Here is an 18175-nt window from a genome sequence, read left to right as displayed (position 1 = left end):
CAATGTTCTGACTTGGAGGGGCCCAAGTCAGTTAGTCAGAAATATTCAAAAATTGTTAATGCCGGACTTGTCCACCGGCGCGTCAGTCAACTCACTGGACCAATCATCGGGAAGTATTTCCCTCATGGCCCAGAAGGCAACTCTACGGCCCTAGTGACGCCAACAAGCACGCGGTCGAGCACTTGTGGCGTCAGTTAGCTCCAGGCAAATCAAGCGGTCAACTCTGTAGAAAATTACAAAGTCAGTTAGCTCCAGGCAAATCACGCGGTCAGCTCTGTATAAGTTTTCGCAGTCAAATCGTAGTTTTTGCAGTCAGCTCACTCGTTGTACAACAACGTACGGTCAAATAGACTCAGACAGCTCTCACGAAGAAACGTGAATCATCAAATTACTCTCATCAGTGCAAGTGGTCCAATATAGTCAGTTTGTAGTGTCTTTGGGCGCGAAGCTGAACTGGCGTCGACGCCATAGTGCCTCACGGACATTCACCTATACATCGCTCCCCCGAATAACTCTGGTGTATACTGTGAATGTTGCTATTCACTGTTTTTTGAGACTCTGTTATTTGATGACAAAATAACCATCAGACAACTCAGAAGTGTATGAACAATTAATGTACAGTCAATTCACCTAACCGTAGTGATTAAGAATTTCAATTGTTTAAGTTAAGTGTTATTGTTGAATAAAAAACTATAAAACTCAAGCAGTCTGTGTTAATACACTATATTTTTGAACCTTCTAGCATCCAACCTTTTTTCTTATTCTGCTCTTAATTCATACAGTCCACTAGTTTTTGTGCCGGCCGACTCGAAGTCAGAACATTTGGTCCTTCGAGCCGGATAAGAACGGCTTGGATGCATATCGAATAACTCTAGAAGGTTCTAGTAGTGAATATTTTTCGGGAATAGTTAGTGAAATATTCATTCGCGAGTGTTTGTGATAAGACAACTCTTAGTATTCGATTGTAAACAACCTTACAGACAAAAGGTGTTTACGCATTCCAGTGCCCAGTGACACTCATCTGTATTATTGTGAGACAGTGGTGCTCATCTCACAACTTAAACAATTTGTTGAGACGCTTGGCGCGCAGTTTGGTTGTGTGAGAGCCAAGATACCCTCGATGCAGTCAACTCAGTTTGCTCGTCCGGCCGACTCGAAGTCAGAACAATCTCCTTAAAAAAACATTGTATGGCTTGTCTGTGAAGCGACGAACTGTTCGGAAAATTTTAAAAATTGCTGATCCAGAAGAAATAGAATGTAAAGCAAGGCATCGTTTCCGACGAAGGAAATACAAAGTCCCTGGACCAAATTTTTTGTGGCATGTCGATGGTTACAATAAATTAAGACCGTTTGGCTTTGCAATTCATGGTTGCATCGATGGATTTTCGCAGAAATTATTGTGGCTGAAAGTAGCTAGCTCCAATAACAAACCCACTTTATTACATACTGATATAGGTACTGAAAATGTTTCAATTGAATCCTTATAAATAAGTTTGAGGATGAATCATAATTCTAAATTATCAGGATATAGAAGTTATATTAAAGGAAGAAGTACTTCTAATCAAAGAATTAAGTCTTATTGGTCTCAACTACGAGAATCATGTATTGATTTTTGGATTTTATTGTTTAAAGACGTAAAAGATATAAATAATTATAACGATTCAAATCCAATACACGGAGAATGCCTAAGATAGTGTTTTGGAGCATTAATAAAAAATGATTTAGAAATTGCTAAAAAAGAGTGGAATCGACACGTAATTCGTAAACAAAAAAATGCTGAATTGCTTAATGGGCGGCCGAATTATTTATTTTACTGTCCTGCAAAATTTAATTCAAAAAATTATGGAAAAAGAGTAAATGATCAGAGTATAAATAGTTGTTTAAACAATTTGTCTTTAAAATCTCATATTTGAAATCTTCTATTCTCGAATTACGTTCATTGTTATTAACTGATGCAACTCATCCCACAACTGTTAAAAAGGCTATTCGTTTGTATGTAAATTTGATATATTGTATCTGTTGAGAAAATCTCAACTTGTGAATTAACCTAACCGTTTAAGGATAGGGATGATTGTGCCGGAACAGAGCAAACGGAAGTTAGGTTTTATAAAAAATAAAGTATCTTTATTTTCAGCACTAACAGGTACACTAAATACACTGACAAACTTTTTGTTATTAACTAGGAAAACTGAATGTCGCTCAAAATCACTGAATGTCTATTTTAATTATTCAATCTTAATTGAATGTCCAAAAAAATACTCAACTTTGTGTGTTCGGTATTATTGACCTCCCACACGAGCTCAGCACGCTTCTCAAGTTGAGCAAGAATGTGATTGTGCACGTGGCGTTAGCCTATCAATGCAATGCAAAATAATTCTTGATGAAATGTCTTGAATTACAATGAAATGTCTTGCACTATTAGTTGATTCTGATTTTAGAATGAAGCTTGAATGTTCCTGATGATTTACAATAGCACTAGTACTGATGATTGACTCAAAACTTTCAGATTTGTTGAGTAAGAATGTGAATGGTACACGTGGACGAGAACAGTGAAAGAATGGCGACAGGAACTTCATTAGTCAAAAGGGACACTGAAAATTAGTCAAATGATTGACTAAATTAAGAATTATTGATTATTTGGTCGATTGGTTATCGACCCAGTTCCGAGATGGCCGCCGAAGTTCCTGTCAGCTTGCAAATTTAAACTGAGAATTGATTAATTCTCAACAGTATCAATAAATTTAATAGTCACAATTGGGATTATAAAACAATGAAACAATATATTCAAATATTTATTACTGCACAGACTACAATATAAATATGAATATATATAATTCATATTAACGAAAAAAGTAAGGACGCTTATGATTTTTAAATACAAATTTAAAAAGTTCATGGAATACTAGAAAATAATATAAATATTGTAAAATAAATCCAGATAATAACTTCCGAAAATTAATTAAATAAAGTAAACGTTTATTAAAGAATGACAGCTATTAATTAATTAAATGGAAGACGTCCAGTCATCTCAAGTCTCAGTCAAAAACTGGAGATAAACAAACATTCCCCTCGTTGCTATAAACATTCTAACCCTGCTTAAACAATCTTATTGGGAGAGAGAGTTCAATAGCAAAATTGCATCGGAAATTCCCTATTGAATCCTATTGAACGTTTTTGTTTTTTATACAGAAATCGCTTAATTTCTATTCAGATGTCCTATTAAAATACGCTGAATCCTATTCAACTTCCCAAAAGGATTGGATACTATTCAATGGGAATATTGTTGACTCAGAATTTCTTATAGAATAATGCAGAATTTTATTTGATTCTTCAATAGGATTTTAGTGAATTTAATAGGACTTGTGAGATAACAATTTCCCCTGTCAAAAGAGGCTTTAATAGGATTTGATATAATTAAATGGAAATATTGTTGTCTCAGAATTTCCTCTAAAATTAAAGATAAACCTATTGAACGTTTCAATAGGATCTTATTGCCACAAAAAAAATTTTTTTTAAACGAAAGGAAAATGTTAATTTGCTCTAGAAGGCATCCTCGGGTCCACAATCCAGTACGCTGTCGACTGCGCTATTCTAAAACGTGGAAACATGACTTTCACCTAATCTATTTGGGTTAAAAATTTGATATAATTTGGACGTTAATTAGGTTTGCATCCTAGCAAGTATTTTAAAGCAGAACAAGACATAATTGTCATTTGTGAAGATATGACAGGTAGAATGCAACTCAAAATTATATATTTATTCCAATGGCCCATGAAGGAATTTTACATTTTTTAAAAGGAGAACATTAAAACAATTTCTATAGAAAATCAATGGGTTCAAAAGTGAAACAAGATTTAGAAATTTTCTAAATTATCCATTAAACCTCAATAGGATTCTGCATCATTCAATAAGTTTGACATCTCTACCTCAATAGGAGATGAATAGATCGTGATAGGGAAATACGACTTAGAATTTTTTTAAATTATACATTAAACCTCAATAAGATATGGAAGAAGTCAAACTCGTTGAATAATGCAGAATCCTATTGAGGTTTAATATATAATTTAAAAATTTTCAAGTCGTATTTCCCTATTGAGATCTATTCATCTCCTTTTGGATGTTAGAGATGTCAAACCTATTAAATAATGCAGGATCCTATTGAGGTTCGATAGACAATAAAAAAAAAATTCCAATTACTTGGTTTCCTATTTAAATATCTTATATTATTTCCTCTAGAAACTCTCTGTTTCCTACAGAACTGTTAACTACACTTTAGAATCATCATAATCCTATTCAGTTGTGTGAATAGGAAAGTTCGTAATCCCATAGGTTTTAGGATCACTATTTTTATACCTATTCAGATTTGTATAATCCTATTAGACTTTTTGCGAGTGTCAACAATTTCTTAACTTTCCCATTCAAATATGATGTTTCCTATTAAAATTCTGAAAAAGCCTATAGGATTTAGTCTTTTTCAATAGGAATGTTTGAGCAGGGAATCGTCAAGCAACGTCAACAACTTATAAAATTGTCGTTAGTCTAAGAGTCATTAGAAGACGACATACAAATATTTTACACTTCTTCTGATCTTTTAAAAATTGCTACCTGGCAATTCCTATGAGTTAAGTAAAGTATTGAATGAGGCTGAAATTAAATAGAGTTTAAAATAAAACCTCAAACCAAATGAATTGAAATTTTGATTCAATATAATTTCTAAAATAACTAAAACGAAAAAGTCAGCCTAGTTTCAAATACTGCCCCCTCTTAATTCTGTCTGCTTTAAAATGAATGAAATGAATAATGAGGGGGGAAAAATCCTGCGGTGGGTTAAAACCTCCAAACCGATCAAAATGATCTGAATTAAACCAATAACGTGATTCTGTTGTAACGAATAAAATTTCCTTGAGGCGAATCCTCGAAATTAAAAATTATCGAATTTTATGGCCCAGGATTCTATGACGGATATGTTACAAAGTAAGTTCTTCGAACACAAATTAAAATCCAATTCCAACTTTATTATATAAGCAATTTACAACATATTTTTATTCTATTCGAGATTTCCAATTGTCCAGCTTTACAAATAAACTTTATCTTGAAATACTTTTATATGAATAAAATGCCTCTACTATACTCAAGAAAGAGTTGATATCATGAAAACCTACCCAAAACGTGTACCTCCAAATCTATCAACTACGCGGATGAGCTGCAACTCAACCTAGGGTACTCTAAGATTTTACAACTCCCAGAGGGAAGGCTACAACCTTGCCTAGGAAATCGAAGAGCTCCAACTCGTCGACGAAAAGCTACAACTCTTCTAGGGTACGGGTGTGAGCTACAACTCTCGTTGGTCTCGTCAGTGTAATACTTCGGAGACAAGTGTGACGACTAAAGAAAAATCGGCCCTGTTCATACAGCTTGACTCCGCCCATTTTGCTATTATGACCCTCTCTCTCTAATACATGGTTTTAATAGGCTCTGCCGATAATTTAAATTTCGCGCTATTTTTCATAGGTCGATAAATCAATTTTTCTGATTGTCGCTCCATTAGACAAATTAATTTTCTATAGTATCGGCTTAAAAACGTAACTTCGTTACACTATACAATAAAAGATTTCTTGAAAACTAATCGTTCGTCAGTCAAATTAAAAATTTAAATTTTCATCTCCAATTCCCTTTCCTTCTTTCTTTTTCATCAGGAGAAACCACTAGGGAGAACTATGAAAACCCAAAGAGTAAGAAATGCCAAGAACTGGAAGGTCATGGAACTAAACAAAATAAAGGTTCCTTACAGAATTAAAGTTTTTTAAAAATTTGATTATTTTATCGTAATTTATTGTCTGATTAATAATTAGGTTGAATGTTCACACTTCATAGAGTCAATTCTCCAAATAAATTTCGACTTCGCATCCTTTTTAAATAAAATCCGACTCTTAAATAAATGATACAATATCATAAAAACAACAAATTCAATCCCACCTTGCGCAAGAAATTCGCAAGAATGAGTTCCATAGCTTTTGCTCACTGCACAAACTAAATTTTTGAAAAATTGGGCTCACAGTTACGCATACTATCCGAACAAAAATAATAGGATACCATGGGCATCTAGTACCTCACTTTGCTTCACTTTGGCCAATAAATAAAGAAAAGGAGTCCGGTACAATGACTCCAACCGTGTATATCTTCAATAGAGTCACAATACCTAATCATCTTCATAAAGAGCGAGTCTATTCACATAAACAACTTTCAAACGACCATTCGGAATTCTATGAACTCGAAATACAACTTCATTCAGCTCGTTTTTGATCACATACGGATTTTCCCACTCACATTGAAGTTTTGGACATTTTCTTTTAACTCTTTTAGGAAAAAATAACCAAACCTTTTTTTTGACCGACATTAAAAGAAAGAACATTAGATTTCAAATCATACATACACTTAAGCTTTTCTGATTAATTTGCAACTTATCACGTACATTATGATGAGCAATTTTTGATTGTTCACGGAGATTAAAAACAAAATTAGTTGTAAAATTATCCTCAGAAGAATTATCGATAGGCCAATTGAAATAAAGAAATCCACTTATTCTAATCTTTTTGATTCTTACTAACATATTTGGACAAATATTGGAGAATATTCCTATGCAACCTTTTGACTCAAAAATTAGATTGAGGATGAAGAGGTGTGGTTCTTGTCTTGTGAATACCAAAAAGACTTATCACTTCTTTGAAGATTTCAGATTCAAATTCTCTACCCTGATTAGAATGAATTTCAATAGGAACACCGTATCTACAAAATATTTGAGTTACTAAAGCCCCAGCAATAGTAGAAGCCTGATAATTAGGCAGAGGAATTGCCTCAGGCCATCCATTTTCAAAAAGAAAACCAACATTATAAATTTGAATTTGACCACACGATTTTTTATGAGGACCCTTTTGAGCGAAACAAACTTTGCGTTTTCTACACCAAATCTCAACAGCTTGTTTAAAGATGCCCAGAAAAATCGTTGACGAATTTTTGATTCTAAAGAATTCCAATAAAGTAAATAAATTTCAAAAGTAGAATCCAAATGTGAAACATCATTAAATTCGGAAACTTTATTTTCCTTTTTTAATGTAATAATTGAATTCAAAATGTTATCGTCATTTGTTATAAATAATAAAAAAACGTCAATAATTGTTGGATTTGAGTTTTTCCGGCGGAATATCTTTAATATCGACTAGATGAGGTCTCTGATGACTCTATATCTACTCTCGTGAATTTTATTTGTTTATAACAGCCTGTAATTGTTATAAATAATAAAAAAACGTCTATAATCGTTGGATTTGAGATTTTACATAGATACCTTTCAAGTATTAAGTTTACTTACAAAAATTAAAAATTTTTATTATCTTACTTTACTATCATTCAATAAAGAAATTTTCTCTGTGTACGACCATCTATATAAATGAAGGAGATTAGTTTTTTTTTAAGTTTACTTGAATTCTAACAATATTGCTATTACTGTTTTCTCCATGTAGCTTCAAATATCAATAGTTTTTGTTTTGCTCATAATCATTTTCAGATATCCGTTTATTTACTTCGTACTTACATAAAAGTATTAGATTATATTTATAGTTGTAGTTCAATTGTAATGGGCGTTATAAAAATTTCAATACATACGTGACGCATAGAAAAACGTGAATGCAAGTAAAACACTCGTCAGCAAAAGGATATATGTATGTAAATTTATATATCAATGACAAATGAGGACAATTATGAATAGAATTTCTTTGTCAGTATAGCGGTAAAAGAAAACTTGGTGATAGTAATATAGTTGGTATAATTTCTCATTAACTATGAATACAGATGGCTGCAAAATGTCGAAATTTTCAAATACGAGTGCTTGGCCTATTTATGCGATGATTAATGAACTTCCACCTCGTCTACGAGAGAAGCATATGCTACTTGCAGCAATTTATGTTGATAAGGAGCATCCAGTAATGGATTGTTTATTACGTCCTTTTGTAGATGAACTACAAAAACTACATAGAGAAGAAATCACATGGACATCTTCTGAAGGCACAAAAGTATCAAAATTTGTAGTTACTATATGCAGTGTAGATTCTCCAGCTCGAGCAGCCGTTACGTGTACAACTCAATTCAATGGTGAATACGGATGTCTACATTGCTATGCTAGAGGCAACAGTTTGGGTCCCTGAAAACGAGTATACCCTTTTAATATGTGCTATGGCCGATTACGAAACAACGATGAATTATTAGCTAACATGGAGCATGTTTTAGATCATAATGAAAGAAGAAATGGAGTTCACCATTAATGGCCATACCGTCATTCAAAATGTGTGAAGGTGTCATTAAACGTTATTGAAAACATATGTGCAGGACTTCGAACGATGATTTGGTCACGGGAATATGAGTTTCAATGTACATCTTTTAAATCATTTATCAAACATGGTGAAAGATTGGGGACCTATTTGGTGTCACTCAGCTTTTGTATTCGAAGCCTGTAATAAAAAAATAATTGAATTTGTTACCAGTTCTAATGGACGTGAAAATCAAATACTAACACGTTTTCTCATGGAAAAATTCATAATATTTCCAAATTATGATCCATCAGTATCACTACAGGCAAAAAATTTTATTTCGGAAATTATGAACGTTAAACTTAATTTAAATAATTCGAATACAACAAATAAAATTCTAGGAATTGAAAAATCGAATGTACGACCACCAACACAACAAGAACGTAGAGCATTAAGAGAATTAGACAATCCAAATCTGCAATTCAAATGTTTTGAAAAATGTACATTGAATGGATCAGAGTTTCGGTGTCATGAATCGCGGAATTTAAAATTTTGTAATTCTATCATTTGCATTGAAACGACGTATTCGGAAAAATACGAAACATAGTTAAATTTAATCATAATAATAACTTAATTGGTGGTTTTTTCATTGAAAAATTCAGAAATAATGGATATGAATTTAATACTCAATACATACATCTAGTATCCAAAACTAATGAATTAAGTTTTATACCGGAGAGTTCTTTCATAAAGCCAGCATTTTTAATATCATCTGAACGGCTTATATATGCGATAAAACTTCCAAATTGCTAGGAAGCTGATTGAAATGGAATCATTTCATTTGTTCATCATATCCATAAGTCTCCGAAACACTTGTGAAGCATATAATTAGAATTTACAAATAGATTATAAATAAATAAATAGTAAATGATAACTTGAACCAATGAACAATATTTTGTTGAATGTAAATAGATAGTATTCACAAATATAGTTAGTATAGAAACATATACGTGTATTTATTTAAATATATTTTGAAAAACAACCTCATTTTTGAAAAACCCATAACAACTCCTAAAAGATTAATCAATGTGAGAACGTAAATGCACTCCTCAAATCTTTCTACAAAAATAGTTTTCATTCTTGAGACTTTTCACAGCGACTGAAGAAAAAACATAAAATTTTGATGAATTAAACAAAAAAATGTTCTTCCGATAGAAAATAGTCAATATATAATAGAGAACTGTTAATGGTGATTAGATTAAAAAGAAAAAAATTTCAAATCTACAAAACGCTAATTTTTTTCCGATTCTAACCAACATACACTTATTTTCAAAAAAAAAGAATAAACTCTGTGTTGAAAAATAGATAGACAGCTTCTAAAAATGCAGCAATCAAGTAAATGAAGAAAAAACTCATATAACTGGAAAAATCTCAAATCCAACGATTATAGACGTTTTTTTATTATTTATAACAATTACAGGCTGTTATAAACAAATAAAATTCACGAGAGTAGATATAGAGTCATCAGAGACCTCATCTAGTCGATATTAAAGATATTCCGCCGGAAAAACTCAAATCCAACAATTATTGACGTTTTTTTTATTATTTATGACAATTACAGGCTGTAATCAACAAATTGTAGTGGCGAGAGTAGGTAGAAAATCAATTGTTTATTAAAAAAATTTTCTTTTTCAGCTGATATCCATTTTGTTTTCACAAATATTTTTTTGCAGTTAAATACGCGAGATCTATTTTTATTATTCAACCAATATTTAACCGGTTTTTAACCAATATTCAACCGTTATATACGTTGGGATATATAAAAATATTGTAGTTATTTAACCAGTTCTCAACTAGTTTTTAACTCATATTCAACTTGTTTTATTCAGTTAAATACCTCATATTTAACCGGGATTTCACCGAGATTTAACCGTGAATATCCAGTTGAATACGCGAGTTATTTAACTGCTTTGAACCGTTTTTTAACCGCGAAAAAACGGTTGAATTTCGGTTCGATTATTTAACCTGTGTTTAACAATTTTTTACCAGAAAATAACTGGAATTTAACTAGGATTTTACCGATTTTTCAACCGTAGAATTTTAGTTCCTAGAAACCGTGAGGGAAAGTAACCAATAACTTTTTCTTCATAAACAGTATCAACATTTCTATTAACTGGAATATTTTGAGATATCACGGCATCAATGCCAACATTCGAAGCATCAGTATCAAGAATAAAAGGATAATTTGAATCAGGATAACCCAAAATTGGAGTAGTAGTTAAAATTTGTTTCAATTTTTAAAACGTTTGAAAAGCTAAATCATCCCAAATAAAATCTGTCGTTTCCTGACTAATAAGATATAAAGGTTTTGCAATAGTAGCAATATCTTTGATGAATTTCCTACAATAAGAACAAAGACCTAGAAAACTTCTAAGTTTGAATTCATTTTTAGGAACAGGCCAATTAATATTGGTAGAAATTTTATCTGAAGAACATTCCAATCCTTTACCGGAAACTACATGTCCGAGGAAAATAACTTCTTTTTGAAAACATGTACATTTCTTAGAATTTATTTTAAGAGAAGCTTGTAAAATCTTTCAAAAACATTTTGAAGATGAATAAGATGTTCATTTAGACTTTTACTGAAGATAATTATATCATCCAAATAAACTAAACAAATTTTGCCGAGACAACCTTCTAAAACGATGTTCATAGGTTTAACGAAGGTGGTGGGAGCATTACATAAACCAAAAGGAAGAACTTTAAATTGCCAAAGTTCACTTCCGATACAAAAAGCTGTTTTCTCACGATCTTCCGGAGCAACTTCAACTTGCCAATATCCACTTTTCAAAGTCAACGGTATAAAACCATTGAGCACCAAGAACTGTATTTAATATGTCTTCTTGATGTGGAATTGGTGTTGAATCCTTAACTGTGACATCATTTAATTTACGATAGTCAACACAAAATCTAATTTATCACCTTTTTTGGAACAAGAACAACAGGAGAAGCCCAAGGACCATTACAAAGTTCTATTGCATTCTCTTGTTTTATTTTCTCTATAATTGAATCAACTTTATTCCTATAATGTAAAGGAATATGACAAGGAGCCTGTTGAATAAGGAGTCCAACATTTATTTTATGTTGTAAAATTTTGCACTCTCTTAAATCAAAAGAATTTTTCGCACAAATATCTATCTTCTTCAATGATAGTCCTTTGAAACGAAATTTATCATTGTCATCTAAAATTTTTGAAGATCCTTCAAACAAATCTAAAACAAATTTTTGAAGTTTATTCAGAGAAGGACTAATTCCATTAATTGAAACAACTTTATTACCTTCTAAGAATTTTTTATTAAGATCTTGGGATTCAGTTAATATGCCAGGTTTGATTAGGAACCTAATAATAAAATACAATCTTCTTCAATTTCAGCAAAACCAACCTCTAAGATAACCTCTATATTGGAAATCTTCATTTCTACAGTCTCGATAAAATCAAAATCGAATTTATCACCTGAAACTGTAATAATAGAATAAGAGACAAAAGAATTATTCGAAACAGTTACCTTTCCGTCAAATAAAGGAGAATCAATAACCAGGATATCAGCAGCAGTATCAACTGTTATCATACATTTTTTACCATTAATTTCTCCTCTAATCAAAAGTTTCGGTTCAGAAAAACTAGAAGAATAAGAAAAATCAAGTGAATTAATTTTTAGTTTTAACGGAATTTTTTTTCGGATGCACCTTCACCAGTAGACTCATTAGAATTATGAATATTTGATAAACTAGCTTGAACAGCTCAAAGAACCTGACAATTCTTTTTAGAATGTCCTTTTTTACCACCAGTCCAACATTGAATAGTTTGTGAAGAGTTTTGATGATTGATTATTATCATCTTGCGATTCGTCAAAGGTGTCTGGCCAGGAATCCCAGGGCTCCGACCCACCTGGGGCCTGACCAGATGGAATTATCTTGCAGACACCCGACTCCCTCAGGTTGGAGGGTGAGCCAGAGCGGCGCCGGTTCAGTCGAAATTTTTCACAAACGTCTCAGGATACGGAGAGAACCAAGGATGACCGCTTTCTGCATACGAGCCGCAAGAATCTCAGCCTGACGACAGCAGGCTGGTATTGTTCGAAGCTCTATCAGAAAGCGGTCTCTCATCTCTCCGAGGGCGCCAATCACCAGGACTATCACGTGCGCTGTGTATTCGTGATGACCTCCATGAGCTCTCTGTGGCGTTCCTGTTTACTCTCTTTTGTTGTACGTATATCCGGTTTATTGTGTTCAATACGTTGAGGCGTAGAGAGCGGGTAATTCCAAAGGATTCTTGCTCTCCCGTTCTCAACGACTGACTCAATTTCACCGGGCACATGGGTCAGCACTGGTGTCTCGTCTATTCCATAAGAGTGCCGAAGGTGGTAAGACAGCACTCTTAGGGCGGCGTTATGCCGGTAAATGTAGGCTGAGCGCGCTAATATCGGACGAGCCGATTATACATAAAATAGCGTCTCATCTACATCACCGTGGCAAACTCGGCATCTTGTGTCCTCGAGTTGCTCGTGCATAACATCACGCCGATAGGCGAAGGTGGAAAATACACTATCTTGGCAGGCCACAATGAATCCTTCGATCTCAGAGAAAAAGCCAGCTGACTTAAGGTGTTGGGAAGTCATCTGGTATGACAAGTCATGTGTTTCGAAATTGACGTCTTTAAGCGATGGCTTATGAGACCGCTTATTTATGTGGCTATTAGATTTATGGGCAGAATTATTGCTAATAAAATCAACAAAGTCCTGATTGAAACCAGGATTGGCATCTTACCTCTGAGCATAAGTATGAAATTGCTCTAATCGGCGAAAACCAAGCCATCAGCCATTTCGTATCTTAATGGATCAAGACCCGATACAATTTTAGTATATATTTTACTTCAAATAGCTATAGAATTTTCGAACACATGATAATTATAACTCCGAGTCACATACGCTGTATAGATTTCTGTCGGTAATTTGTACATATCGGCATTAGATTCAAATTTATCGGCAATTTTTTAATTCAACGTCTCCCAGCAGTGAAAAATATGGTGATGACCTACTATCCGTTCATAGACGTAACGTCTAAACTGATTTCATGACTAGCAAATATTGACTATCTAGTCCTGTTAACTGCATGCGTCTTTCGACGTCTCTAATGAAGGCAATAGAATTTTTGTCTGGTAACTTCCCTGTAAATTCAAGATTCCAATGATTTATAAAGTTTTAAATGTGATAAGTTTAATCCAAGACAGAATAATTACTTCAATAGTTTTGTACACTATATGGCATGGAGAAAGCTGAGGGGGGGCTATGATCCACTACTTCTGCTATAGTATATGGAGCATCTCATTTCTGTGGCCTAGAAGATACAGCCTGATCACCTGTAGGCAGCGATGAAGTAAAGGTAAAAGGGTTTTGCACCACATGTTGAAGCAATAGCTGTACACTTGCTTCCGATTTACTTATTTGCTACGTGATATATCGACTTTAGCACGATAGTTTGCATTTAAGATCGAATTTTGACCTGAAGAGCCGGGAGTATGTTCTACGTTTACTCTATTTACAGGAAATGGATCTTAATTCTTAGTGTGTACCATCTCAATAGACTCTGGATCGGACCAAACATTGGGCAGGGCAGTAGATATATAAGGAGAGTTCTAGATCCACCTGCAATACCGGCCGAGGTGAAAAGTGGGTTCTGATTCGCACTTATTACCAGCTAAATTATCGGCAGCGATTTGTACAGATCCTGATTGGCGATAAATTATCTTCAGCGGTAATACCAATCTCGATTGGTGGTAAATTATCTTTAGCGATAATACCGATCTCAATTGGCGATAAATTATCTTCGGCCATAATATCGATTTTTACCGTCTTCGATTAGCGATGAGCGATATCGTCAGCTATAATACCGATCCTTGATTGGCTATCATTCTTCTTAATTCGTGCAACTGATTTTTTCAGGAAATTAATGAAAACGATGATTTCTTATTTTTGTGTACACAATTTATTTGTAGTGAAAACAAAATTAACTTTGATTAATATATATCATAATAATGATATAATATATATAATATAAATTTTTCCAATATATTATGTTAGTTTTCTCATTCGCGCACTCAAGGGTTTATATTCTATTATTCGATCATGTAAGATCAAGCAACAGGCTGATGTGTTAGCAGGAAAAGCTTTTGATGATTCGAAGTCCAGTCGAACATCAACTGGTCCTGATTTTAAGGATTCTTTTTGTTTAGAACAATCAATTACAACGAGTGGTGCTATATCAATAAATTTTCTTTTCGTGAGCAGAGGTTCTGCTTCTTTATGGTAATATGTTGTTTGAAAATCTTTATACATATTATATAATAAGGAAATTGATTGTGACTTATGTCACGATTTATGTTACCATATGAATAGCATTGTGAATTGAGGAAAAGTTTTACATCCCTTAAATCACAATGTCGAAATGACTTGCATCTTTTGTAGCATCATTTTTGCGTGCAGTTTAAGATCCTAATATAACATAGCGGGGCTTTTTCAGTTGAGTTGATGTTTTTACGACCCATACGTGTTTAGTTGTGTTCGGCAGCATTGGATATTCATATAATTCCCATGATCTGGAACTCACTGGAATCGGTGGGTTTTTTGCAATGTAACTTAACAATTCTACTTTTTTTATGTCTGCAACAGTGACATAAGGAATTATCCATTCAATTTTTATAAGCGTGATCGTCTCTTCAGGTTCCGCTGCAGCTTGAACAATTGACAATTATGTGATGATAATCTTCAGCAAATCCCAATAGCATATGTAACGGTATCGAAACATCAAAGTATCCATTATCATTAAATAATCTTTCATTTTCAGTTACCCAACCTGCATTATCTAAATAATTTTTTTTGACCTAGATGAAGAGATGGATATCCCTTTATGAGACTTGTAGGACCAACATTTTTATTCCGATCAATCTCAACACCATCCAATTCATATCGTATTTCTTCAAATACATAGCATACGGCCATATTAACGAATCTTGATGTTGCTGCTACTGCATTTCCGTTAGATTTTGTAAATTTTCCCGTAATATAAAGGGAACTTTTGGTTGGCAACAGACATAAATCTTGATGTTGAACTGAGATATGTATCTCATCATTATTATTATATGTTGTAGATGCATATGGTTGATGAGCATGATCCTCAATGTGTGCAATAGACTCATCGAATATGACACCTTTGCTTATTGCTAATTTTTCTTCTTCTATGGTAAAAGACATGCAAGACAGCACACTTTTTCTTCAATTCTGTTGCACCTTTGCGTATTTTTAGTCTCAGACTTTGTAGAAATAATCGATTTTGATAAGTAAATCGTTTGAGTTTTCTTCAATGACTGATGGGAGTCAGGCATGATATGTTAGTTTTATAGCGTCCTCCTACTATTGGTTCATAAACAATCCTCATCAAGTGAGTGATTTCAAATGTAAACGTATTGTTACAGTTTCACCACGTAAATTTACCAATTAACCGGAAAATAAAACGCTTCTAGAATGGACATTTGTCCAGACAATGTTAACGTGAGTGAATCATTCATGACTGATACTTATTGGAAAGTGCATATTACTTTTATACTTTTCTACGTAAAAATTTTAAATACAAGTGTCCGCAATTATGTGTACTGTAATCTTGATGTTTTTCATGATTGTACAGTATTTTATCGACATTAAGATACTTCATAAGCTCATGTGGTGGCAGTAAATTGCCAAAACTATTATAATATATAAATTTATTACCACCTTTTTTACATGCCACCCAATGTGATCCAGGTCCAGTTTTATCGTCGAGATTAATAATTGCTGATTCATTTTTCCACGATATAGATTTTGGAAGATCATTTCGCATAAAAACATCACGAAAAAAGAATAATTTCATGATTTTTGCATATTTCTGAAGTTCAATATCAGTCAGTGCACGATAGGGTAACTTTAAAAGTTTTTTTTTGCCGGTTTCAAATACAATCCTAATCTTCTCTTGTGTGGTTTTAGACGTAAACTTTTACCCAAAGCTATCGCTTCCATTTTCTCGTTATGACGTTTAGCTTCTTCTAATTGACGTTTGGCGTCTTTAGCATTATTAATTGCTTTTGCAATGCCAGCAGCGCCACCTGCTACAGCACAAACTGCACTTAAACCTGCAAATAGAGGTATAAGAGGTAGAATACCTCTCACTTTTTGCGGTATTAGGATAATACGTGGAACTTTGATTTTTTTCTTTCTACCGGCATCGCGAACAGTCTTTAGTGCAGCAGCTAATGCAGATATCATAGAATCTGAAGTAGAGTTTAACATAAGCATTGCTGAATTAACAACTTTTCGCAAATGTTTAACTTCCTTGTCCTTTTTGTTTTTCTTTTTCAAACCCATTCCCAATTTTGATTTAACTTTTATGACGTTGGAAATTCCTAAAGCAGCGATTCGTTCAGCAATATCTGCGTCTCTCGCGAAAACACGTTTCAAAGACTTTTTAGCAAATATTCCATCAGCTGCGTTTCTAGCTTCAATGATATCTCGATTTTGCCAATATGCAATATCGTGTTCTTTACAAGCAGTGTCCAATGGATTAATTCCTGGATCTCCACGTGCTAATCTTTTCTTCAATTTAGTTCCCGGATTACAATAATGATATCCTGGTATATGAAGTTCAAATGGCTATTTGTTAATAAGTGTGTTAACAATACCAGCACCTCGTTTTTTGATACGTCTTTGCACTATCATTGTTCAAGAACGACTAACTCGACACCTATAAAAGATGTAAATTTATAGCTAGAATATCATTCTACATCAAGTTCAATCAACAAGACATTAAGTTGCCTGTAATTAACTTTGACCTATTGCGAGACACAAATATCAAACGTCATGGACAACTTTTACCAAATAGTGTCCGTGGTGTTATTTGTGGCCCATCAAATTGTGAAAAGACAAATACTCTCTTAGCACTTATTGTACATCCAAATGGCTTACGATTTAAAAATATTTATTTGTATTCAAAATCATTCAACCAACCTAAATATCAGTTTTTAAAAAAAGTAATTGAACCAATTGAAGGTATTAAATTTTATGCTTTAAATGAGCATGAGGAAGTGGTAAAACCGGATGAAGCAAAACACAATTCAATTATGATTTTTGATGACGTAGCATGCGAGAAACAAGATAATATGTGAACCTATTTTTGTATGGGACGACATAGAGATATTGACTGCTTCTATCTTTGTCAAACTTATGCACGAATCCCAAAACATTCGAGACGTGACAATACAAGCTTTCTTGTACTTTTTCGGCAAGATGACAAGCTGCAACAAGAAAAAAAAATAGCGCATCAAATAGCGAAAGCTAGTGATGCAATACGCCAAAAGCATAAGTTGATTGAACTTAGAAGAGATATGACTCAACAAATCATGAGTGACACTGGTGGAGGTGCGGGACCTGGACGGAGTGACGACGAAGGAGGAGGTAGTACAATCGGCCAGAGCTGTCATCAGCGAAGACGCAAGCGTGGAGCTACTGAGCCTAAGATCGAGCTTTAGTGGCACGCAATCGGCGCTGCTTCGAGTGGCTACGGCAGACGTAAACAAGCTGCTGGCGACCGGAAGGCTGAAGATTGGGTGGGTCAACTGCCGTGTGAGGATCAAGGAGGAGGTGGTGCGCTGCTACAGATGTTTCGGCACGGGACACATGGCAGCAAATTGCAAGGGCTTAGATAGGTCAAAGTGCTGCAGGAAGTGTGGTGAAACTGGGCACAAGTTCAGAGACTGCCCGAACTTGCCATATTGCACGGTGTGCAAGGAT

General features: G+C 33.9%; 1 pseudogene; it reads left to right on the top strand.

Annotated features, from left to right (window-relative positions):
• The first annotated feature begins 1187 nt into the window (after positions 1 to 1187).
• On the top strand, positions 1188 to 8198 carry LOC118070739 (uncharacterized; annotated as a pseudogene).
• The last annotated feature ends 9977 nt before the right edge of the window (positions 8199 to 18175 follow it).

Source organism: Chelonus insularis, unplaced genomic scaffold (genome assembly GCF_013357705.1).
Source record: "Chelonus insularis isolate UGA/USDA-ARS -01 unplaced genomic scaffold, ASM1335770v1 contig_67_pilon, whole genome shotgun sequence".
In the NCBI taxonomy this organism is placed as follows: Eukaryota; Metazoa; Arthropoda; class Insecta; order Hymenoptera; family Braconidae; genus Chelonus; species Chelonus insularis.
Note: the sequence above shows the minus strand (reverse complement) of the source record. Positions and strands in the feature narration are given on the sequence as shown.